This window comes from Pinus tabuliformis, chromosome 8 (assembly GCF_031772625.1).
Source record: "Pinus tabuliformis cultivar Carrire ecotype Pingquan chromosome 8, CPIR1, whole genome shotgun sequence".
Classification (NCBI taxonomy): Eukaryota; Viridiplantae; Streptophyta; class Pinopsida; order Pinales; family Pinaceae; genus Pinus; species Pinus tabuliformis.
Window position 1 is genome coordinate 1,085,239,846 of NC_142294.1, and position 27,627 is coordinate 1,085,267,472.

The 27,627-nt window shown below is 38.1% G+C and overlaps 1 pseudogene; it reads right to left on the bottom strand.

The window, feature by feature from the left end:
* Positions 1-911: 911 nt before the first annotated feature.
* On the bottom strand, positions 912-27,411 carry LOC149239117 (uncharacterized; annotated as a pseudogene).
* Between the last annotated feature and the right edge of the window lie 216 nt (positions 27,412-27,627).

The following is a 27,627-nucleotide window of genomic DNA, read 5'->3' on the forward strand; positions in this document are numbered from 1 at the left end:
CGATCAATGCCATTGTGCCATTCGCTAATGTCGTTGGATAAATGAAATGCCTCTAGACCGTCTTGACTTCCAATTCAATCCCACATGCAAAGCTCCCGACTGCAGCTGCGGACTGAACCAACAATGGAGCCTCCAATTCACTCGCCAGGATCGAACTGCACCCAGCTTTATATAAGACAATTTTTTTGTTGTTGCCGATTATTTGATTCTTTACGTCCCTGACGGCCTTCAACTTCGCACCAGTGTCCACTGAATTCTCAACCAGTTCCTCCGAGCGGCACCATCCCAATGAGGAGGGCATCGTATTATCGTCTCTCTGATTTGGGAAGGTTCGATTTTGGGATTCGAACCCGCGACCTGTCGTGCGAGCAAGGCGCCTCTAAACTGGTGCAGGAGGTCAATCCTCCTCTGGCTTCGGCACATCATTTTCCGGAGGGTCGGCCAGTACCCACATGTCGTTGCCGTCCAGAACCATGCATGCCGTTGCGGTTATAACAATAACAAATTGGTGCGATCTTCTAACTGAGGAATTGGCGTGATCTTCTAACTGAACCCTGATGCTTCTCATTGATTTTGGAGGATTTTGTTCTTTCTAAATTTAGAAAATGCACACAATTTCTGGCGATTTTTTTTAAGAATCTTAATGCTCATGGCTTCTGACTCGGTGAGTCTATGCAGGCATAACTATTTATTTGCCATCAATCATGAGTCACTCCATCAATTGATTCTTTTTCAGTTTTCAAACCCTCCGTTGTTTATCTGCATAATGACTCAGACCAGGTTTCGTTTGTTTGAATAGTTCGAGTTCATTCCCTATATGCTAGAGCTGTAGATCCTTATCGAAACAATACACATGCACTCTGCTACCCAAACTCCCCGCATCAAACACAACTGTGTACTTCCTAGATCTGTCATCCGACGGGAAACTCTCGGGATGGAAAATTTCTCCATCGTGCAACATGGAGTTCATCTCGAGGGGCATGAGAAGCAACACGAACGACATGAGAAGAAGAGGAACAGAGACCACAAAGATAACGCCCCTGTACCTGTACATCTTCCTCTGTCACCGTCTCCTGCCGCATTTTCTTCATCTTCTCCTCGAGATCGGTCTCCTCTCCGTCAGATGACAGATGCTGGTTCTCCAGCTCTATTGACGAGCTCGTACGATAACGGATCTGGGTATTCAATGGCGGCTTGAAGGCCTGCAATGCCCCCTCCGCAGACTCCAGCTCGACCGATTTAACGACAAGGGAATTAGAGTATGCGTTGCCAGACAAAAAAAATCTGGCAACATGACCCCAGATGCTTCAGTTTTTAGATTTTCCGATGATGCACTTTCTTCAAGGGCTTTTCCCACTGTTGAGAAGATTCTCCCTCAAAGGAGATAGCACCTGCAGGTTCGCAGACGTGAACTATGTTGCTCCATCCGGAAAGAAATTCTTGGAAGACGATTCTCAGTCCGACAAGGAAGGGGTCAACATTTTCACAGTTAGTGTGTTTTTTTTTTTTTTTTTTTTAATTGATTTTTTTTGTTTTGGTTTTTTTTCAAATTGAAAATTAAATTTTTTCCAAAGAAGTCTTATTAAAATCAATTCTTTTTTTTTTTTATTTTTTTTGAAACTAAAAACTATTTTATTTTGTGTTGTGTTAAAAAAATTAAATCCTATTTTTTTTTTTTTTTTTTATTTTTTTAAAATTAAAATTTCTAAAAAAAAATTTAATTTGATATTTATTTCCTAATGGTTTTTCTAACTTAAACAAAAATATAAAATTGATTTATTTTGTTTTTTTGTTTTAATTAGTAAATCAATTTTTTTTAAACTAAAAAATAATAAATAAATAAATTCTATTCCTAGTTACTAAAAAAATAAAAAGGAATTTATTCTTAAGAATTTTTATGTTAAAATCAATTTTTTTTTGTTTTTGTTTTTTTTTTTTTTTTTTTTAAATTGATTTTTGTGTTTTTTTTTGGTTTAAATTAAAAATGAAAACTAATTTTTTTCTAAATTTATTTTTATAAAAAAAAATTAAATTTATTTCTAAAGAATTTTATTTTATTCTAAAAATCAATTCTTTTTTAATAAAAGAAATTGATTTTTTTTTTTAAATCAATTTTTTTTTTTTTTTAAATTAAAATTTTATTCTAACCCTAAAAAACTTAGGATTTTTATTGATTTAAGATGATTTTTTTTAAGCAAATGGAGACAAGTATATTGCTATCCTGAAAACATCTATAAACATGCTACTTTCTGATCCTCGAGATCGTACAAAGACACAGGAGGAGAGCATACTTATTCAAACTGAAAATATGATCCTACCTACTCTATGCTAATTGAAAATTACAAACTATTACGTGTAATTAAATTTCCAATGTAACCATTCACGCAATAGTAGTAAAAATATATTCATTTTCAATTTCTCAATTTTAAAATGAAAATATACAAGGATGATCGAATCTAGTTTTTGTGAGTATGATCTAATAAAATAAAAACAAAATCGATATAACCTTGTACTTGTTTGAAACCATCGAAAACACTTGTCAATAAGGCTTTCATATGGGTGATTTCCACTCTCATTCAGATCGTGCTGCAACTTCTCTTCATCCTCCTCATTCTCCTGTTCAAATAATTGTTCATCATTAGATATACAAGATGATTCTTCAAATGTTAATTCATTGTTTTCTTCTAGAGGAGTAGTTAAGCTTTTGGCTGCTGTCAAGATCTCTTCTTCGCAAGAAGAGGAGATCCTAACACTTGCTAGGATCTGAGCGAGTTGTTCCAAACTTATACTCATAGTTTTTCCATATATACATATGGATCTTTATTGTGTTTTTGTTTTTTTAATGGGGGGGGGTTTTTAATTTGCTTTCTATTTCTATGTTTTCTATATGATAATAAACTTAAATGAAAATTCCTAAATGCAATTAACCCTAAATGATCCTAAATAAAAAATTCTTCCTAAACAATCTTCTTAACTAGCTTACATCTAAGTTTGCGTCCCCGGCAATGGCGCCAAAATGTTGGGCGATTTAGTTTTCTGCTAAATCCCTCTCATTTAATTTATCAATCCAGGGAATCGTAAACTTAGAAGCAAACCAATATATATGGGACCTTAGATGAAACAGGTGTAAGAAGTTTGTTTAGAATGGAAATGCATATTAGAAATCTAAACTATTAGATCTATTCTATGAAAGCATAAAAATAATGTTTGATCAATGGAATTATTTTAATTTAGAAGATGGAGAAGAGTCTCTTGTTCAAGAGTCCTGGTTGTCCTTCTACCATCTTTCTATAATAACATTGCCAAACACCTAAGAAAGCAGGAAAGAAAGCATGTAAATGAAAGCAAGTAAATATTGTTTCCAATTCAATTCTTATCTTATGGAGAAGAGTCTCCTAACTTAGGAGGACTTGATCTCTAGATACTGAAAGGGAATCAATATTCACATAAATGTAATCTAGAAAAGCATATGAGAAAGTAAATCTTATTTCAATTTAATCTAGCTCATGAAGAAGGGACTCCTAACTTAGGAGTTCCTGGTTTTCCTTCTCACATCAAAACTAGCTATTGAAATGAGATCAACCTTCACACAACAAAACATGGCCACAACATGAATTCATACTAAAATTATCTACAAGTATTTACAAGAAAGAAATAAGATGAACATCATAATTAAGATTAGTATATTCACAACATTACTTTACAACAAAGTGCACTTATCTTAGTATGGGGATCCTTCCATTCCTCAATGAGCACACATGAGCAACTATCACACCTTAAGAATCAAACAACACTCATAACTCATGATTTGGAGAAAATGATATTATTCATGTTGAACGAACAATCATAAATTTGGTGCTAATGAATAACTGATAATTGTTTTCTCTCCTTCCTCCTCCTTCATTACCTGATTTGGAGGATGCTCCTCTTATTTATACATGAATTAGGGATATCTACTCAATAAATGTAGATCCCTTAAATATCTACTAGACCCACACTTGTCTCAACTTATCCCTAAATACTAGATACAAATCCCATGACACATCAAAATCTCCATGATCTTCCTTGTCACACGGAATCTGTCAAGGGTGCGGACACGACTGACCTTCCTAGAAGTCTAAGACATTCTAATGACAAACAAGACAAAATGGAATGATCTTTCTCTAAATACACCTTTTACAACATGAAAACTACAAGTGTTTAGGCTTACCTTATTCCAAAACGCTGTTGTTGAAGTCCGTTCTTGACGATCCGGATGAGCTCCTCCTTCAAGTCAATTCCTGCAACCACAAACAATCAAACAATTACCAAGCACTTGCATTTCATATAATAAAACATATATTCAACATGCAGACCAAGGAACACATGAAATAACTCATTAACACAAGCTATTGAGAAAAATAAACCAGTTTGTATTAATAACGAAACAAAGAAACTCTTACAACCTGGCCTTGGTGTTGTGCAAGTTCCTCCCAGGGTCCATCAAGGGTTTTCCTCTACTTTGACAAAGCTCACCCTCTCCCAAGTAGAATCAAGTGAAGACAATCTCTCCTCACAAAGGCTCTAATGGAAGACCTAAATCCTGCAGCATTTACCCAAAGAAAATGTATAGCTCCAACCTCCTCTCCTTCTGGCTCAATGCCTTCATTTATAGTGCTGTAAAGAGGTTATTCAGGTCCACTATCAATGGGATCATCCCCCTCTATGGGTGGGATAGCTCCCTTATTGATGGGATAAGTTCCCCCTTAATAGAGATACATGAACCAACTGGAGGCGCATCCATTTCATCAAACCGACCTCTAGAATGTTCTAGAAGTAACCACAAGTAACTTTTTCAAGATAAAACTCGCGCATTTTGCCTTTTACAGAGGGACGCACCTGTCCCTTAACATACAGAGCGTCCATGGACGCATATTTTGTGAACATGGTCAGCGTCCCCGCAGGTAAGGCTAGAGAGAACCTGCGACCCCAGAGATAAACATGATTTTTACAAGACTTTCTCTCTTCTTTGAGTTTGAGATGGATAACAGAGGCATGAGACTTGCCTAAGAGGGTAGCATGACTTGTTGATTGGAGCCATACTAACTGTAAGTAGTCAAGGTGACATTTTTTAGTGTAACAGATTGCCCCCTAAAGTGCGAAGCCTGGAATAGAATAGGGTTTTGTAATTCTAGGAAGGGTGAAGCGCTTTATCATTTCAAGGATTGCCTTGTGGATGGCCTGGTTGGAACCTGCAATTTTCAACACAAAATACATGGATAAGATTATATCATCACTGAGGTAGGCATTCCCATACTCAGATTCAAAACTTTAACTAATGGACTAACTATTCTGATATAGGAATGATCTTGCAGTACATCATTTTTATAGACTTTTGTAGACACAGTATGGACGCAGCCATCTGTTTATGATTAGTCTACATAGATAATGAATACAAAACTCCTCGCAGCCTGGATGGTAGAAACTAGATCCAGGGTCTTCACTTCTACTTCCCGAATTGGTACGATTCTAGCCATGTGATTAAATGATTCGATGTCGAACATGGTAGAAACCACTTGATTACCAGTCAATGATGTAAACTGTTAACAAGCGTGAGAGAAACCACCAGTAATGTCAATGGTTCTCAAAGTACCAAGCACAACCCGTGAAATGTGAATAGATGTTTTGATGTCGAACACTTCACGGAATCCTCTGATCGAAAGTCAATGATGTAAACTGACGTCAAAGGCGAGAAACCTGCCATTGATGCATGCAGACTTCAAGGTACTGTCGATTCCTAAGTCATCTTTCTAGATAATGTGTCGATGTCGATAGAAAGCGACCCGTTGCAGGCAAGCCTGCAACACGAAATCATTGTTCAAGTTGAAGAAATGTTGCTGTAAGGACTGACTCAGGGATGGTCAATGGATGACAAGTATTTTGCAGATGAAAGTTTTGCTTGCAGACCTCTTGAACACATAACGACACAACAGATGGTTTGGTGACGAATAACTCAAAGTTGATCCCTGAACCTGGTTAAAGATTTTCAAAGTGATTTAGTCAACTGTGAGGTAAAAGATTTCCCAACCCAGGTGAATGAAAAGTGTCGTGTTCAAGAGCGGTAATAAAGTTTCTTCTGAGGCAAAAGGTGACAAATAGGTTCATTCTTCTCTTTTTTCCCCCACCATTTCTGGCAAGTACCTCTTTATTTTTAACAAGCTTGAGGAGGATAACATATGCTTGATTATAAGCTCATCCTTCGGACGAGTCCAACCTAGTTTAAATGCGAACCCTAGGAAGGAGTGGTTCGTTCCTGTTTGTAATTGAACAGGTCCTTTACTGTAAAAGTTTAACGAGCCCAGTATAGGAGAAACTCGGCGTTTTTCAATTTTAGAGAGTCTGAAAAACTTAAGGAAACTCCACGTTGAACTTTTTCGTATATTTGTGTCCCTCAAGCCCGAAAAAGTATAAAATAATACCTGGGGGAACCGCTTGATCTTTCGACCAAGGAGTACTTTCATAATAGTATCGTTGACCTGAAAAGTAAAAAGCGATCAAAGACACGTCGTTTTATTTCCTTATCGAGTTTGAAACGACAAAAACCCGGCAATCTTTTCCTGATTTTACGGTCAGAAAAGAGCTAAAAGGGGACCGTCTTTTAATTCCGTTTTAACGAGTGAAAAAGAAACACTCGGCGATCTTTTCATGTTTTAGGAGTCAGAAAAGGGCTTAAAAGATGACTCTGAAATTTTGTTTGTGAAAAATTACAATTTCCCTTGAAATCCCTTCGTCCTGCACAAAAGCGACACATTACTCATACCTGTTTAAAATAGGCAAAAATACATTTGAAAACATCTTTTCATGGTAAAAAATGAACTAATTCATCCAAAAAACCTATAAAAAGACCTTTTACCATGTCATTTTTACCGTTTCACTGTTGAGGTTGAAAAAGGAGCTTTTGACAAGAAACTTCCCGTGGTTGCTGCGGAAAATCTGACCGTCGGAATCGAACGCCGCTTCACCGAGGTATTTTACACATCCCACTCTTCATTTTTATCCGTTTAGTTTTTTGTTTTTGGTCTCTGTTTCATTTTTTGGGGGGGTTTTGGGTTCAAAATGCGCCCCTCGGCGGACGCAGGTGCCCTTCGGGTGAGCCGCGTCCCCCGACTTTTTCTCACACGGGAAAAAGGTCTGGGGACGCAGTCCGCCTTCAGGCGAACTGCGTCCGGACGCCCTGTGCTAAAAAGCCGGGGTGCGTCTTCCGCAAAGGGCGCATTTCAAAACCCTAACTCTCTCAAAAAACCACCAAATTTTCTCAAATTAATTTCTAATTGACTCTTTTGATGTGCAGGGGCCAAAACATGTTAGACTGGAGAGAGAGAGAGCACGTAGAAGACGATGAAGCTGCGATTAACCACCAACCCTCTCTGGATGCCTTAAGAACATGTGGATTGTACAAATATTGGACCATACCGGGCATGAGGGGCCAGGTAAGATTTTTGGAATGGCTAGTTGAGCGATGGAACGTTCAAGATCAATGCTTTTACATTGGAGGGCACCAGCTCGAGATAGAGCCCTCGGATGTATACTTTCTCACTGGCTTGCCAAACAGAGGTGAGCAACTCAACCTTGCGGGGACCAGGCCGGGTGGCCAATCCCTTGATGATCTCCGCGAGGAGTGGTGCAGACCAGGGACTCGCCATAAAAAGGGCGTGGAGATAAAGCACATCGCTCTGGCGGAACTTAGAGTTATTGCATTTACGGTCACTAGGATTTGTGGCGCGGCCGCCTTGCACATTGCTTCCGGATCCCAAATGCGGATGGCAGTTGACTGTTACCAAGGCACCATCTTCAACTGGTGCGAAGCTGTGTCGGCTCATATGAAGAGCCAACTAACCAAGGCAAAGAACGGACGACTAAAGACTTTTGGATATGGGCCTCTAGTCGTGAGCTTTGCCTTGGAGAGAGTTCCTATGCTGATCCCTCAGCAACTCACAGTTGATGACTTGGGTCCTCGGGAGCCAAAGCTTGTTCGATGGGTTGCGGTGATGGCCCGGCATCCTGACGAGGGTGCTGCAGTGGTTCGATTCTCTGACAGTTACTTCGACTGGCTAGAGGGCCAGCTTTTTGTGATACAAGACTTTCCATATGCCGGAATGGATTTCAGAGGTGATCCGGACATGGTTCTTCCACAGGGAGAACAATGGGATGACAGAGGTACTTTCATTTTCACAAGTTTTCTAATTATGTATTTTTTATTTTTCATATATATCGTCTCAACGTAACAGTAAAATTTTAAAAATGCAGATGTTGGACCACAGCGTCCAGCCAATCTCCGGCCTTACGACAGACGACATCCAGCTGCACCGGCACCGGCCTTACAGGATGCGACAGCAGAAGTACTAGCCGATTTGGAGCATGATCTAGAGCGTCTCACGGCAGATATACCTGAGACTACTATGGATGACATTCCAATGAGGCTTCAGCGCTTCGTGGTTGCAGTCCCTGGACCGTTTAGGAGATTTCTGCGCAAGATAGCCCGCGCAGTGGTGTCGTACAGAGAGCACCACCAGTGATTGACTAGTCACTTTTGTAGTCACATGTGACATTTTTGACTTTTTGCACTATCATTTTGCCGATCATAAGGTGTGTTAAACCTATGATCGAAGACGATGTATATATTTTTGGACACACTTCTATCTATATCTATATATCACTATTATCGGCTTATCTTGTTTAACATGTATGATGAAATGTCTTTAAATTTACTTGCATGATTATTATAAATGTCTGTCCAACACTTGAGAAGCAATTGCATCTGCTAATGTATTCAAAGACCTTGGAATATGTTGATATTCAATGTAATCAAATTCACGTTCCAAGAGACGCACTCTCAAAAACAACCTTAATAACACAGGATTTCTAATGGCATAAACTCTATTAAGCTGTAATACAACAAGTTCAGAATCTAACCTCACTATCAAACGTCGAATTCCAAATGAAATAGATTCGGATAATAATTCAACCACTGCACTGTATTCTGCAATGTTATTCGTTGTTTGACCGAGGCTTACCCCATGCATAGAAACTAACTCGTCAGAGGGCGAATAGATAACCCAAGCTGCGGAAGAGATATTCCGTGTACTACGACAAGCACCATCAGCAAATCCAATGTATGTTTGGAGAGGCGTCGACATCTACAATATCAAGAGTAAAACCAAGATGAGCCAAAATAATGACGAAAAACCACACTTGCTAAGCTAAGCACACTGACTAAACTAACACACTTGCTAGCTAGAAAGGAAATCTAACCTATCTAAAAATTTCTCCATCCACCATTTTAAGCATAATACCTCTTTAGGTAAAGTCCATTTCTGGGTTTGCCCAAAGAGTCCCCATCAAAATCAACTAACTCATAAGCCCCTTTTGCTAGCTTTCGCTTTACAATGTAGGGCCCATGCCACATGGGAACGAATTTTCCAGCACCTAGCTTATCGTTTGCTTGATCATATAATAGTACTAGGTCTCCTTCCGAAAAACTTCGAGGGGTTACATTTTTATCGTACTGAGCTTTCATTCGTTTCGCGTGAGTCTCGATAGCTAAAGTAGCGTCACGTCGAGTCTCATCTAATTTAGCTAAGTATAACAACCGTTTCTCCTCTTCGGAAGTAGCTGGAAGTAATTCGACAGCCATTTGAAGTGATGGGATTTCGCACTCAATAGGTAACACAGCTTCTAAGCCATAAACTAGCTGAAAGGGGGTGAAACCTGTTGAATTTTTCACTGAAGTTCGATATGCCCATAGTGCCGAAAATAACATGTTATGCCAATTCGTTCGATGGATACCAATGATCCGTCGAATCATGACGACTAGAACTTTGTTGATTGACTCAACCAAACCGTTGGCTTGCGGATAATAAGGTGTAGAGCTATCGTGGCGCAAACCAAGCTGGCTTGTAAGTTCAGTCATCATGACATTTCGAAAATGGCTTCCATGGTCCGTAATGATTGCTTGTGGGACACCAAACCTAGTTATGATATGATTGAATACGAAAAGTGCAGCTGTCTTGCCGCTTGCGTCGAATGTAGGCATCGCCTCGGCCCACTTAGTAAAATAATCAACCGCAAGGATGATATACGCATGCCCCCCGGCCGAGTGAGGGTTACAAGTAATAAAGTCAATGCCCCATTTGGCGAATGGACCAGCGGCAATTATAGGGTGGAGAGGAGCAGGTGGAGCGCGCATCTTGCGATCAAACACTTGACAGTTGTGGCATTTTCTGACGGCAAGGATACAATCTTTAAACATAGACGGCCAGAAATAGCCAGCGCGCAACACCTTCTGAGCTGTGGCATACCCAGACATATGACCGCCACATGCTCCAGAGTGACAATCATTCAAAACTCTCTCAGCCTCATCGTGAGTTAAACAACGTCGAAAAACTAAGTCTGCCCCCAGGCGATAAAGTGTATCTCCAATAATTCTGTATTGCTGGGATTGAAACCGAATTTTTCGACGGTTTTCCTTGGAAGTTTCAGGCCGAAAGGTTTGGGTTTGGAGATAGATGATTATATCCCCATACCACGGATCTACAGTGCTAATAAGAAACAAAGATTCGTCCGCAATGGACTCCTCTGCCACAGTCTCTGTGTCAGCACTCGGGAAATCACACATCAATTCCGCGAAGACTAAAGATTTCTTAGACTTGGACTTCTCAAACTCCAAGTCGAACTCTTGCAGGATGACAATCCATTTAGAGTACTTGCCCCCTAGCAGTTGTTTTGTCAAGATATAAATCATAGGGTTGCAATCCGAAATAACAGTAGTTTTGCGGAGAAGAATGTAGTGACGAAAACGCTGGACAGCTTGAACGGCTGCCAGGGCCAATTTCTCCACATGCGAATATTTTAACTCAGTTGGATTTAAGGTTCTGCTAAGGTAATATATCACATGCTCTGCCTTGAATTCATCTTCTTGAACTAACACCATTCCAATGGTGGAATGCGAAGCTGCGAGGTATAAGAAGTAGTCCTGGTTGTAGTTGGGAGGATGCAATAACGGTGCATGGGTCAACGCGTGTTTCAGTGCATCAAAAGATTGTTGAGCAATCTCGTCCCAAAAGAATTGTACATTCTGTTTCAACAACCGTGTAAAACCTTTAGTGACCTCGGCGTAGTTAGGGATGAATCGGCGTAAAAAGTTTGCTTTCCCTTGCAAGCTTTGGAGTTGGCGCAAACTCGAAGGAGGAGGCAATTGGATGATAGCCTCGACTTTCGAGGGATCGACGCGAATGCCGGTTTTGGAAACAACAAATCCCAGCAATCGACCTGTTTCTATACAGAAAACACACTTGTGGGGATTCAACCGAATTCGATAATGCCTACACCTCATAAAGATTGCTCGTAGGTGGACAAGGTGATCAGCTCGGTGTAAAGAATGAGCAGGCAAATCATCGAGATAGGGTTGCACAATGTGCTTGATGTCATGAAATGCATAAGACATGGCCCGTTGAAAAGTAGCACCGGCATTCTTAAGGCCAAAAGGTAATTTGCAATAAGCAAATGTCCCCCATGGACAAATGAATGCCGTTTTTGGTTGATCGGCAGGTAGAATATTGATTTGATTATAACCTGAGAAACCATCCATGAAGGAAAACATCTCACTTCCGGCACAATCATCAATAATTTGATCGATATAAGGCGTAGGATAGTTGTCTTTTGGACAAGCTCGATTGATATCCCTATAATCGATACAGATTCTTATTGTTCCTTGTTTTTTATTGACGGGAACAATATTCGATACCCAATCCGTTAACGGGATCGGATAAATGAAACCTGCTTTCAACAGCTTTTCGACTTCGGCTTTGATTGCAGCTGCTTTTCGAGGGTGAATCTGACGCAACCGTTGCCGAATGGGTTTAGCATCCGGGTAGGTTTTGATTTCATGAACAACAATGGCAGGATCGATTCCTGGCATTTCTTCGTAGGACCAGGCAAACACGTCGCGGAATTCTTGGAATAGGGCCTTGTAAGTTTCAATTTCTTCGTCAGTACATGCGGCACCTATATGAATGTTCTCCTGATTCCGGGCTTCACTGAAATGTCAATGGGAATAGTACGAGAAATATTCCCTAAATTCAGCTCTGAATCAGAATGTTTCGTTGGATCCTGAGCGTCTTTGACATATTCAGCGGTAAAGATAGATGAAAAATCATTTTCAAAGACATCATCCTTAGGTAAAAACGAAGATCTGTGATGGAGATCGTCCCATGGTAGATCATCTACACTTAGGATTTCGCGAAGTTGTTCGTCAGATGACACTTCTTCGGGAAACGTTATCCGTTCTAAGGGTGAGGTGAAAAGTGACTCTTCACTGACCACATTCATTTGGTCGGTTGAATGAAAGTCGGTAAAAGACATAAGAGCTTCATAAGCAATCTCATACGGACTCAACGGCATAACATCACCGAGTGAGTCTAGCTCAGAGTCAGAGGGAACATACCAAGGATCATCATAAATAATGTTTTCTGACGTGATCATATGAATTGTTGCGAACGAAGGGTCTGCATTGAGTGGAGGGAGAGGAAAAGTTCCCAGTAAACCGGAATCCTTAACTAAACCTACACCAATGTCCCTATAAGGGATCGTCGTTTTACCAACATGCTGGATAGTTTCTAAAGAGGTTGGGTCGGATGAAAAGTATGTCAGCTGATCAATAGTCACGATCTTACCGTTATGTGGAAACTTAATGACTCTGAAGACCGATGAAACGACCGCTGTCATAGCATATGACCAACTTCGACCCAAAAGAAGGTTGTAGTCTAGAGGGGCATCAACCACTTCCACATCCAGACTAACGGTTTTACCTTCGACCCCTATAGGCAATTCTTGTAGAATACCAAACGGACGGAACCCACGGCCATCAAAGGCCTTAAGGATGGTGGGGGATTGGTTCAACGAAGGAGAACCAAGCGATCTCCAACATTGAATCGACATAATACACGTAGAAGCTCCCTCATCAATCACAGTCCGATGAATAGGCCTGTTTTTGACTATCACTGGAATTTGGAAAGCCATTTGATGGGGGAGACGCGGTGTACTACTTTCTAGATCAAAGATCATTAGGTTCGGGTCCTGAACATCGACAGCTCCAATAGCCGACAAAAGCAATTTTCGTTGCGCTGGACATGATTGCAGCACTTCGAGTGCCGACATTGCTGAAGGTGAAACAGCTAAATCTTCAACAATGTTGTAATTCTGGGCTGCTCTCGCATGTGGATTGAAAGCAGACCTTCGAAGTACACCCTTGGCGGGCGGCTTAATCACTAAGTCTGGGTTAGGTTTTTCGATCTGTAGTGGATCGGAACCAGGAGCTGAGGTTGATGGGTTAGAGTTAGAAGATTCTGCTTCTTTACCATCAACAGGAGCCTTACTACCATAATCTTGCGATCGAGTCGCAATCCTGACATGAGACATCATCAAAATGGGTTCTTCACTGGCATTCGAAGAAGAACCTATCATCTTATTTTCCTGCTCGGGGAATGGATTCTTTAACACAGCAGGAGTCGGAGAACCTTTAACTATTTTCACTACCTCGGCCCGATGAGGGCAGTCTCTCGTAAAATGATCTTCTTCACAAATGAGACAAGGATAACGAGGTTTGCGCTTTTCGTCATTAGTTTCCGACTTTTCCGTTTTCTCCTTTGGAGCCTTGTCTGCTTTAGCCTTCTTCTTTCCTTTCTTCTTTCCACCGTTTTTGGATTTGGCCGTAGATGACTCTACAGCGTGAATGTCGGCGGTAAGTTCAGGAGGAGAAGACTCTCCTGTCGGAGAATCAGGCAAAGTGATAATTGGAGTATTGGAGGTCTTGGAAGACTTCTTCTTACTCTTCGTAGTCACGATACCGATCATACCATCAGCGGCATGAGATCCCGAAGGAGCAGCAGCGATTTGGTTTGACTTGGAAGATCCGGAATTTTCTCGTGTAACGTACCCGACTGAGTGTAAACTAAGTCAAGGTATTGTGCCTGAGCAATGACTTGCTCCTCAGTAACTACGCCGGCCTTAGCTACATCTTCAGTAATTCTTGGTAATAATGATTTTACAAACCATTCAGCTAAAATTTGGTCCGGGATAAAAACTTTCACTAATCTCCTTCGACGTCTCCACTCATGGATGTGATCAGAAATGTACGTGGATGTCGATTGTTTTAGCGAAGTTAATAATTCTGTACCATTATCGTATCTGACTGGTAACTGAAAATGAGTTAAGAATGAAGTAGCTAACTGGCTAAAGTTGTAAAAAGAAGCCCGTGGCAACTCAATGTACCACTTGGCTGCGAGACCAATGAGTGTACGCTGGAAAAGACGTAAGCGGATAGAATCATCTGAGATGGAATTTGATGCACACCAGAGGTGGTAAGTCATCACGTGATTAGACGGATCCTCTCCAGACTTACCTTCGAACTTGGGTATATCGCTGGGCAACTTATTTGGCATTGGCGGCCAGAACGGAAGATATTGAATTGGATCGTTCGTTAGGCGCGTCAAGTCGGGTAAATCTAAAGTCGCAATAAATGGTAACTGCCGGTTAGGATCTCGGAAACTCTGAGTCACAATACCAGCCCCAGGAGGAGGATATCCAGGATAACTAGGAACAGGATTCGCATTGGGGATATTATATCCTCCTGGAAAACCAGGATTAACCGGACCGTACTGGGGTTGTTGAGGTGGTTGATAATTGTACCCAGGATACGGTTGATACTGGTAAACCGGTTGTTGGGCAGCTTGACCAGGTTGATACTGTCCCTGGTACGGAGGTTGAACAAATTGAGGTTGAGTAGTAACAACCGTACTTGTACCAGGTTGACCTGCAGGCATCTGGACTGTGGTTTGAATCGTGGGTCCAGACAACGGTACAGATGTCTGAGGAACGGTTACAGGGACAGTAGAAACCGGAGCTGCCGATACTCCAGATGTAAGCATGGTAGATGAAGCGGTAGCTGCTGCAGCCGTGTGAGGTGGAGTACTCGGTGCAATTGGCGGCTGAGTAACTACAGAAGTTACAGGGGTCTGAACACTTGACTGGACAAGTTGCGGTTGCTGGGATGGACCAGGAACTGCAGGTTGTCCTGCTTGAGGTACCGACTGTATACTTGGTTGCGACATCTGTTGACCCTGTGACGGATCCCATGTTAACATTCCAGGGTATTGACTCGTAACAGGTTGAGGATACTGAGATCCATAGCCGTATTGAGGATAGGGTTGATAACTGTAAGGTGTAGTCCCATATGATTGCCCTTGAGGTGGTTGATAACCTTGACCAGGGTATTGACCCGTAGGTTGATAACCTTGAGGTAAATACGAATACTGGGGTTGACCTTGACCTTGAGGTTGGTATCCTTGAGGTTGATACCCTTGGGGTTGATACCCTTGGGGTTGCCATCCTTGAGGTTGCCATCCTTGAGGTTGATACTGATACTGAGGTTGACTTTGGGGTACGTATTGAGGCTGGGGTTGATACCCTTGGGGTTGATACCCTTGAGGTTGCCCCCCAGTCACAAATGAAGTACCTTGAGGTTGCCCCCCAGGCATTAACGAAGGTTGCCCCCCAGGCGGTAATTGGCCACCTTGAGGTTGGTTAATGGGAGTTGAACCTGACATCATATAAACTTCACCTATACTCAATGGTACATTACCACTGTTTCCAACTAATAACCCATGATCAACAGGTTGAGGAGATGCTCCCGCAAAGGTACCAGAAAGTGACTGATACCCAGTAGGAACAGAAGGACCGCCATGTAAAAATGATTCAGGACTTTGCGAAAACACAGACGACTGACCAGACATATTTACAGGAGAATGAATTCCTCTGGGTGGAACCGGAGTACGAGGTGTAGAAAAACCTACTGAGTTGTCTAAAAAATTGGTTAATGCAAGGTACCAAGACTCACTTCTAGGAGGACTGTAAAAGATGGATTCACGCTCCCTTAGATCAAGGGTAATTAGATCTTCAGAATCAGAAACGCCTATTTCTTCCTCTGGAACAAGTTCTTCTATAGCAATTAATCCAACAGGAAGATTTTCGGTGATAATTCTTTCTATTCTTGGTGAATCAGGAACACTAGGAGTTGGAGTAACAGGTTCTGAAATTTCAGGTTCTTCGCCTGTTTCACTGGCAGATGAAAAACTACCAGCAAGCTCGGAAACTGTAACAGCTTCGGGATTGTAACCTGTTTCTAATCTTTGGTAATCTGGATGGACTACCAAAGAAGATTCTCCTTCTTCAGGTGAACCTACTTTACTGCCACTAGGAGTTACAAGGACCTTTAAACCCTCTAAATAACTGGGGTCGTCTCGAGGAGGTGAACCCCTAAGTTCACGGGATCTTCTCAACAATTCGGCCACAGATACAACTTCAGGAGACTGGCCCGCAATACGACGGGACCTTCTCGGTAATTCCGCCACAATTAAAGATTTTAACTACAACACACGAAAACAAAGTAAAAAATTTCAAATCAAACCACCTAAAGTCTTCTAAAGAACCAATCAAATTTGAAGCACACGCCTAAATAATCTAGAGCGTCAAACCACACACAAACAGTAGTCTTCCGGACCAAAAGCGCTAGTTGGTGATTAGGCCCAACCTCGCAGGATTCAGTACAGAAATAGTGGGTGGAACAGTTACCCCGGCAACCTGCTTAATGAATAGACTGGACCAAGTTCCTCCACTTTAACCGTCTCGAAGTGAAGCGAACCCCCCAGAAAATCCAAGTGAGTATAACCGACGTCTGCTCCAGGTACAGTGGGACCTTCCCTCCACCGTCACCTTGGGTAGAATCCTAGATATTATGGCCACTAAGGTTACCAATCACAACAATTACACCTGGGGGAACAGTCTAAACTCCGACAGCACGCAAGGGCAGAGTAGCAAGCTCCAATCCCCTTACCGGCTCCTTGACAACAATCCAAGGTTTACCGATAAGTGACCCCTGGCTCCTCGACAATGGTTAATCCGAGGTTTACCGTTTGTAATACGTACTGCCTGGCGTCGTTCCCAACGAGGGAGGAATGATCCCCTCACTGGTTCGGACACGAGCTCGTGTTTCTCCTTTAAGAGGAGCTTTCCCAGAATGTAACTGAAACAATTGGATTTGTTCTACTCAAGATAGACTATCTGTTTGGTTTTGTAGTCTTGGAGAGTTAAGTACTCACCTACTCCAAGACCCTAGCCTAAGCTATGTTGGTGCTTCAGAGCCCTAGAAAAATAAAGATTACTAGATTGATTTTAATTTAAGCGTTACTTTTAAGGTTGTTTCTTAAGTCAAAAGGTGATGGAAGTGAAACTAGTGGTATGTTGACTCGACTCGAAACCACTACAAAATGCACCTAAAATGATTTATCCACTACTTTACTTTTTCGATGAATTGCTTAACTAAAAAGTTGAGAGAATGCAATCCTTATAAAAGCAACTTCTTAATTGAAGACAATCAAAGAAACAATTCGTTTTTCTTTTCCAAGCATAAAAACATAACTTCTCTTTACATGCACGAAAAAACTCTTTTCTTCTTTTGAAAACAAAAAGCTACTTGAAACAAGACTTTTAAGAAGATGTTTTTGTATTTTTCTTTTAATAAAGCAAATAAATCTAATATAACCAAAAATCAATCTTAACAACTCTTAAAATCTATGAAAATGCACTCATAAGCAAACTAAAGGCAAATTTACTCTAAGCAATCTTAACGAGGCCAAAACTAACAATGATTATTTCTAAGGTGTTTTACTTGATCACAATCAAATCAAGGACTAGCTTATTGCAGAACCAAAAACTAGTCAAAACAAAAATCTAATCTTTTTGTCCTTTTTGAAAATGGAAATCAATACTTTAAAAACAAGCAATTCGAAATTTGACCCAAAACAACTCAAATGACAAGTTGCTCAAACAAGGAGACTTTACGGCAGGCTCAACTTCTAAGAAGGTTGACTAACCAGAGATATCTAAGGCTGGAACAACTTTCTAAGCTCAAAGTTACTACAAAGCCTTTCCAAAAATCAAACCCTAGGTCTAAACTTCGTTGAAAACCACTAAAACACTCAAAGCTCACAAAACCAGTTCAGGTGAGAATTCTTGACAGGGTACTAAAGGATCTGGGCAGAAAACACTAAGAAAAAACAAAATCTAAAAGTAATTTAAGGCAAAAATGGAATTTTCTTAACTTTTACAGGAAGACGCAGGCCAGCCGTTTTCACAGGTGCGGCCCCGCACTGTGCAGTCGACAACAGCGCGTCCAAGGACGCACTGTGCAGCACACAGAGACTGCGTCTTTCTGGAAAAAGGAAGAAAAACTAAAGCCAACTAAAGCTACAGCTAAGCCACCCAAATACTAATTCTCACAGTCAAAAACCAGAAAATAAAAATGATTTTCTCAAAGCAAAGTTCATATAAAGGAAAAGACTCTCTCATTAATGGATTCCCCAGTGGAGTCGCCAATTTGTCACACGGAATCTGTCAAGGGTGCGGACACGACTGACCTTCCTAGAAGTCTAAGACATTCTAATGACAAACAAGACAAAATGGAATGATCTTTCTCTAAATACACCTTTTACAACATGAAAACTACAAGTGTTTAGGCTTACCTTATTCCAAAACGCTGTTGTTGAAGTCCGTTCTTGACGATCCGGATGAGCTCCTCCTTCAAGTCAATTCCTGCAACCACAAACAATCAAACAATTACCAAGCACTTGCATTTCATATAATAAAACATATATTCAACATGCAGACCAAGGAACACATGAAATAACTCATTAACACAAGCTATTGAGAAAAATAAACCAGTTTGTATTAATAACGAAACAAAGAAACTCTTACAACCTGGCCTTGGTGTTGTGCAAGTTCCTCCCAGGGTCCATCAAGGGTTTTCCTCTACTTTGACAAAGCTCACCCTCTCCCAAGTAGAATCAAGTGAAGACAATCTCTCCTCACAAAGGCTCTAATGGAAGACCTAAATCCTGCAGCATTTACCCAAAGAAAATGTATAGCTCCAACCTCCTCTCCTTCTGGCTCAATGCCTTCATTTATAGTGCTGTAAAGAGGTTATTCAGGTCCACTATCAATGGGATCATCCCCCTCTATGGGTGGGATAGCTCCCTTATTGATGGGATAAGTTCCCCCTTAATAGAGATACATGAACCAACTGGAGGCGCATCCATTTCATCAAACCGACCTCTAGAATGTTCTAGAAGTAACCACAAGTAACTTTTTCAAGATAAAACTCGCGCATTTTGCCTTTTACAGAGGGACGCACCTGTCCCTTAACATACAGAGCGTCCATGGACGCATATTTTGTGAACATGGTCAGCGTCCCCGCAGGTAAGGCTAGAGAGAACCTGCGACCCCAGAGATAAACATGATTTTTACAAGACTTTCTCTCTTCTTTGAGTTTGAGATGGATAACAGAGGCATGAGACTTGCCTAAGAGGGTAGCATGACTTGTTGATTGGAGCCATACTAACTGTAAGTAGTCAAGGTGACATTTTTTAGTGTAACATTCCTCCTTGGAATATGGTCCACCTCTTGAGTTGAAATTCGAATTTGATCTTGGGAGGCCACATAAGGGTGCCTTGGAAGCTTCCAAATGATCTACACTTGTCATCAAACTCAAGCCACTTTTAGGTATAAGTAAATACATGTTATTTCTCTAACTTTTAATCATAAATTCACTCTAAATACATGAAATTAATAACTTTGGAAAATGAGAATATAAACTCATATGGTAATGGAAATATAGGGTTATGTAATGATAATATGGTGAAATGAGATGACAAAATGAGGATAAAAGGTGAAAATGGAGTGAAAATTAAGGTTAATTTGGAGGCCCAACAATGTGAAAGGTCAAGTAACATGCATAGCTTTTTCCTGTGACAACATATTAACACTTGTAGTGGAAATATTGAATATAAACACTAGTAAATAAACTAAGAAACAAAGAAACACCAGCAAGGAAAACAAGATCGCCAATGAAATCATGAAAGCCACTTAATAGATTCAACATGCAAAACTTACTTGTGACGCAAATCGATGAAGAGTTTATTGATCCACAGATGTGTGCCCAACCCAAATTAGAATGATTATGAAAATGAATAATTATCTGGGCTAATTTGAAAGATATTACATGCAAAGCTATCTCACGCATGATCCCCACTTGTTGGAAAGTGAATGAGTTAGTTGAGAGAAGTTAATTGCACTCTTGTTTTCTAGGAGTGCACCCACGTGAAACCACTAATACAAAATGGTTAACTAGTTACTAAAACAATGAGTAAAATTTTCATATAAATGACCATTTTTTAGTTGGTGACTAGTAGTAGCTAATTTACAGTATCTTATAATGCGACCAAATTTTAGTTGTTTTTAGCTTAGTCGTTAATTGATTATCTCAATTTTATCATCTAATAGTATATTTAGTCATACATTTGATCATAAATTTAGTCATTAATACCAAAATTAAACACTAAATATACAACAAAATATATTACTATATGACCACCCAAGAAAACAAATTAATGACCAAAGAAATATGACCAAAATGTTGGTCGTGTTATAAGATACTGTAAATTAGCTACTAATAGTCAGCAAATTTTAGTCATCATTTGAAACCAATTAATGACCAAATAAATATGACTAAATATTGGTCTTGTTATAAGATATTGTAAATTAGCTACTAATAGTCGTATATATGCAAACTTTAGTCATCATTTATAATAGCACATTTATCATTTGCAGTAGTCATTTATGTTTTTTCGGTACTTTCATATGCATTATATAAAAGACTAATTTAATAGTTTATATTCATTTCATTTACTTTCATTAATAATTATTATAAACAACTAATTTAGTCGTAAATTCATTTTATTTATGTTCATCATTAACCAATACAAAATACTAATTTAGTTGTTTTAGATTGATTTTATGTGTTCATTATTACTCAACATAAATTAATTAGTATGTTTTGTGTGACTAAATTAAAAAAAATCTCATACAATGTGAATGTTCATCTAATAGGAAAACTCAAAGTTACATATTTTAATTACAATACTAAACAATATGAAGTGAAACTATAAATAATTTCAACCACAAAAATTATATTATATGAAATTTCAAGTATTAGAATATGAGTTTCCAATTTAATATTTGTTGGACTACAATTTACACATGAAATGTTGTTTCATCACTTCAAAACTTTATCATTGTGTTGCAGATGAATTCACCAACTCCTAAGACTTGACCTTCAGTTTCTATGTGTGTGTCTTATGCAAGATATTGGGTCTAAGGGTATCACTAAACCGATTCTCTTCTCTCTCTCTTTTTGCATTTGTCACTCCAATGTTATTTTTCTCATCTTTCTTCAATTCCTGCTTCTTACCATCAACACTGATTTCCTTTTCTGAAAACAAAAGAAGTTACAATGTAGAGTGTAAGACATGAAAGACGATGGACACTAGAATATAAATTAAAGTAGATTATAAAGGATTTATACAACATATACCTCAGCATTAGCAATGTCAAAGCTATTTTTCCCCATAAAAGAAAGAAACTCGAACAAGTTTTCTTCAGTTGGGAAGTAGTGGCTACTATGTGGCCAAATGACCTGTATAAACAAAGAAAATAAAACATCACCATAGAAAATAACACCTTAGTAACTTAGTATTCAACCTTTAGGGAAAGCTTAGGCATAATCATGCCAACTAGGCTACATGCTAAAAAGTTCATGCTGTAGATAACTTGTGAGAAAACATAATCTAGGTTGTGATGTCTAATCTTTGTCATTTTATTCACAACAACATTTCATTCTCTAACATATGAATTTGGTCAATTATATAAACAACATGTGCTCAAATAACAAGTTATATGCTTGAAACATATGGCTAAAATTAGATAAGGAAAATGGGAGCAATCAAGCTCCAAAATGTTATATGCATATCATTGAATGTTTCATACCTTCCTTTCCAAGACTCAAACTAGTAATTCATAAAGTATGGAAAGAAAAATTAAAAAATATGATAGAAGGCCATTCTAACATGATAAAAACAGCTTGCCAAGTAATCCAAACTTTCAAAATTCACTAGTCAAATTAATTTGAATTCTCAACAAAAGAGCTTAACCAATTACTGGGGAAGGTGACCTATCAACCTTTACAATCGAACTTCAATAATAAACATCATTCATGCTAGAAGGCTTCATGAAAAAACAATTATTGTGAAAAAGATATATCTAAAATAAAAGTTGGCTATTTACTCATCCAACTATATGAGTGGCAAACTAAATGTTTCATCTTTGCCCCCTATTCTAATTTTCATAGATATAAAACTACCTAGTTTATGCCACCATTTCCACATAAAAAATATAACCGATGCATTGCCTTCATTAAGATGATTTTACAACTCAGTTTTACCTAACTACAAATGTATAATGAAGCAGAAGTGGTGGACACCATAACAAACCTGTAAAATTGAGCTCTGAACTTCTTTAATTGCTTCACTCTTCTGACACAGATCAAAAAAATCCTTGTAAACAATTCCTTCTTTCTCAACCCAACTTTCAAGGGCTTGATGGGATGGAACAACAAGAGCCACACAGTAACTATGGAATGGATCTTCATATAACATGATATTGTCCAAATAATGGCACACTACCATAGCTGCTTCCACCCGTACAAGGGGAATGTCTTGGGATGTAGCAGCTGAAAAACAACTAGATGACTTACAAAGTTGAAATATTTTGGTAAGAATCATCAATACCTTGCCCAAAGAGATAAATTCCCCATGTTGAAGCTTAACAGACACTATTGATCTAGCACACCACACCTTAAATAATATCTATGTTTGGTAACACCTTTTTCACATTTGAAAATAATCCCTTTGTCTTGTATTCTTCAATATAGTAAATCTTAGGAATAACATTATAGCTTTACTACTATAAAATACCTCCAATTACTTATACAGGTATGTCCTATTGATAGTCTTAGACCAAAGCATGTTTCCATCATAGTGCACAATGTTGTTATAATAACAACTATTGAAATAAAATACTATTGAACCTTTTTTCCAAGGAAAACCTCATACTAGAACCCAAGGGGTGATTCCCCACATTCTATCACATTCCTATTAAACCCATCAATGAAGACTAGCACACCTCATTCGGCGGGATTCAAACCAGACACATTCTAGCTTTAAGCAAGCCATATATTCATAAGCATTAGTAACAATAGTTGAACTAAACCCTTGAATTTGTTGTTTATTTACAAGAATGAAATATGTCAAGTTTGTTTGACATTATGAACTGAAACTATATTTTATCTCTGCATAAGATACTTAAACAATATGAACTATCACAAAGAATTAAAATGCTTAAAACAAGATAATGATATCACTTAAAATCCAATGTTTTTGGATACTACAAATGAATATAATTCGATAGAGTTCCAAAAGTATCCACGACATCAAAGCTTATGACAAAATCTTCCTTTATCAGACACAAAAAAATTAAGAAATCAAAATCTAAACATCTTTAAGTTTGATAGAAAACAACCAGAGACTTGATAGTTTACAAAAATATACACATCCATAATAATTTATGATACTTATCCCAATATTGTATGCATTCTACCACACAAACGAACTAAAAAACAAACCCAAAATTGTACGTTATTGCAGTGAAAATTGTATTAAATTGAAATTATGAGAAATCAAGAGTTTTCAATACCAAATTATACAACAAGGACAAGTTGACAGTCACAGTGAACAATCCACCTAGCAAATATTTAAATTTGGAATCAGGAGGCAAGTGAAAACATAAAGTTATGAATACAGTCCTTCATTGGGATAAGAAATCATGTGTTGACCAAACGATAGATACAATTGCAAAAAATTCTAGGAGCTATATTAAAATGCAATTATGAGAAATGAAGAATTTTCAATACCAAAGATAATAAGGCGAAGTTGATAGTCACCAAGTACAATCCACCTAACAAATATCTGAAATTGGAATAAGGAAGCAAGTGAAAGCATAAATTCATGAATGCATTCCTTCACTAGGATAAGAAATTATGTGCTGACCAAATAATAGATACAATTACAAAAAAATTGAGGAACTCATATTTATCTTGACCTAGTTTATTCAGTGTAGCTGACCATTCCTTTGATGATTTTCTATAAGAAGCAAGTACTCTTTCCATCTACAATCTAGTGGAATAAAATATAAGTAAGTAATAAGCTACCCCGAGTAACATAAATAAGAACAATAGCTTATTAGAATTAAAATACAAGCATATGCGAGAGTTAAGAGTTAACAACAATGCCAACTTACAACATTCCTACAAGAATAATGCATTGACAACAACACTCTTTCTAAAACATATAAATCTACAACCTTATTTTTTGGCAATGTAGATGTGAAACTAAGGCCAAAGTCGATCAGGGCCTGTTTGAAAAACATTATAACTTACAGATATCAAATATTCATTTTCCCATAACATCATATATTGGAAAGATAGTTTAACATGCTAAACATAAAAGACAAGCTAAATTATAATGCACTATGTACATGGCATCCATTGAGAAGACTTTCCAAGCCACCAAAGACAAGTCGTATATGCATTAAGATTAAGAAGATCTAAGGAAACTTACGTTTTCATTTATAAATCTAAGAAAAATAGGAATTAACAAACTGTGCATGTCTTTGTGGTTTGAAAACATAAAGATTTACATGTAGTAAAATTTTTAATTGCATTAAACAATTTTCATAGTTTAGGATTAAAAACAAAGCCTACAACTGACACGGGTAATATTTTTCCAATCAATGTATTCATATTGGAAAAAGCCATCATTCACAATAACTTCATACCAACTGTTTGGAATCTTGATGAATTATCATATTTGATGTTGTCAGATCACCATGCACCAAACCTCCATCATGTAAAAGTCCAACAACTCTGCCTATCTATTGAACAATATCTCCTATTTGCTCCTCTATAATTACAAAGAAATCAGGGACCTTTCTTGTTTAGCTAATACAAACATAAAATTACTGGCATAGGGGATCAAAGGAAGACCAAGTAAATTGGATCTAAATCAAATTAAAAATGATTATCCCAAGCTAGCAATTACCATCCTTAAATTCAAACTGTAGATCATATTGCATTTGAATAGGACTAGAAAAACATATCACAACCAAGAAGTGATCTTGATTGCAAAAACACCTCTTTCATAGATAGAACCTCTATATATTCAAATGTAAGGGTGTGAAGCTTAGAATACAAGGCAAAAAGAGTGAGACTTACAACTCCAAGCTTTATAGCCTTCCCATGCAATGTGCTTCCTAGAATCACATTTTTATAAGGATCCCACTCACGACCACCTTAGGCAACATGCATAATATTCTATCTCCTTATAGACATGAAGTAAAGATAGAACAGAAACAAACTAATTTGTATCATACATTGAGCCCATAAATATGTTTCAAGGTAAACGTTGAATAAAAAATGGGATGCATGTACTTCTTGGAGAAACACTCTTTAATAATGGCCCTCCTTCCCAGAAAGTTGCATTCAAATATTCAATGCATACAAATAATTAGACTGCGAAATAGAAAAATAATACAAAAAGCTAACACCCTAGTAAAACTAAAGGAAACATCAAGACAACCAACTAATTTCACTCACATCCTTTGCACCCTGCTTCACTAGGATTAGAAATTATGTGTTGACCAAATAATAGATACAATTGCAACAAATTCCAAGAACTTAGATTAGCTTTACCTAGTTTATTTAGTGTAGCTAACCATTGCTTTGATGATTTTCTATAAGAAGTAAGTACTCTTTCCAACTACAATCTAGTGGAATAAAATATTAGTAAGTAATAAGCTACCCCAAGTCATAACAGAAATAAGAACAATATCTTATTGGCATTAAAATACAAGCATATGCTAGAGTTAAGAGTTAACAACCATGCCAACTTGGAACATTCCTACTAAGAGAATGCATTGACAATAACGCTCTCTCTAAAACATATAAATATACAACCTTATCTTCTCACATTGTAGATGTGAAACTAAGGCCAAAGTTGGTTAGGACCTATTTCAAAAACATTATAATTTACAAATATCTAATATTAATTTTCCCATAACATAATATATTGAAAAGATGGTTTAACATGCTAAAGATAAAAGACAAGTCAAATTATTATGCACTATATACATGTCATCAATTGAGAATACTTTCCAAGCCACTAAAGACAAGTTGTATATGCATTGAGATTGAACAGATCTAACGAAACTTACTTTTTCTTTTATAAATCCAAGAAAAATAGGAATTAACAAACTATCCATGTCTTTGTGGTTTGCAGATACAACTATTTACATGTAGTTAAAATGAAGTAAAATTTTTAATTGCATTAAACAATTTTCATAGTTTAGGATAAAAAATAAATCCTATAGTAAGAATTTTCCAATCAATTTATTCAAATTGGAAAAATGAATCATTCAAAATAACTTCATACCAATTGTTTGGAATCTTGATGAATCATCATATTGGATGTTGTCATATCACTGTGCACCAAACCTCCATCATGTAAAATTCCAACAGCTCTACCTATCTATTGAGCAATATCTCCTATTTGTTCCTCTGCAGTTACAAAGCAATCAAGGATATTTCTTGTTCAACTAAGACAAACATAAAATTATTGGAATAGGGGATCAAAGGAAGACCAAGTAAATTGGAGCTAAATCAAGTTAAAAATGATTATTCCAAGCTAGCGATGACTATCCTTAAATTCACACTATAGATCGTATTTCATTTTAATATGACTAGAAAAACATGCCATAGCCACGAAGTGATCCTGATTGAAAAATAACCTCTTTCATAGATATAACCTCTATATATTCAAATGTAAGATTGTGAAGCTCATAATCCAAGGCAAAAAGAGTGGGAGTTTCAACTCCAAGCTTTCTAGCCTTACCCATGCAACGTGCTTCCTAAAATCACATTTTTATAAGGATCCCACTCACAACCACCTTAGACAACATGAAGAATTATCTATCTCCTTATAGACATGAAGTAAAGATAGAACATAAACAAACTAATTTGTCTCATGCACTGAGCCCATAAATATGTTTCAAGGTCAATGTTGAATCCAAAATGGGATGTTTGTACTTCTTGGAGAAACACACTTTAATAATGGGCATCCTTTCGAGAAAGTTGCATTCAAATGTTCTCTGCATACAAACAATTAGACTCTGAAATAGAAAATAATACAAAAACCCAACACGCTAGCAAAAAACAAGGAAACAATAAGACAACCAACTAATTTCACTCACACCCTCTGCGCCTTGCTTCATCAACATCCCTGATGGAAATTGTTTCTCCTCACATTCAATCTCCATGGGTAATTTTTCTACAATATTTTGTGAGACAGTACAAATCACCTTGATTTGAATTGTTGGATAGATAATAGATATCTAATTTACAAGCGTTAATTTCTATTAATCCTTGCAAGCACAATGCACAACTGCGTGTTATATGGTAATAAAATGATTAATAAAATGGACATCAAAAGATCATAGATGGGCCTTAGTTGTTTTCACATATGTAGGGTTCAC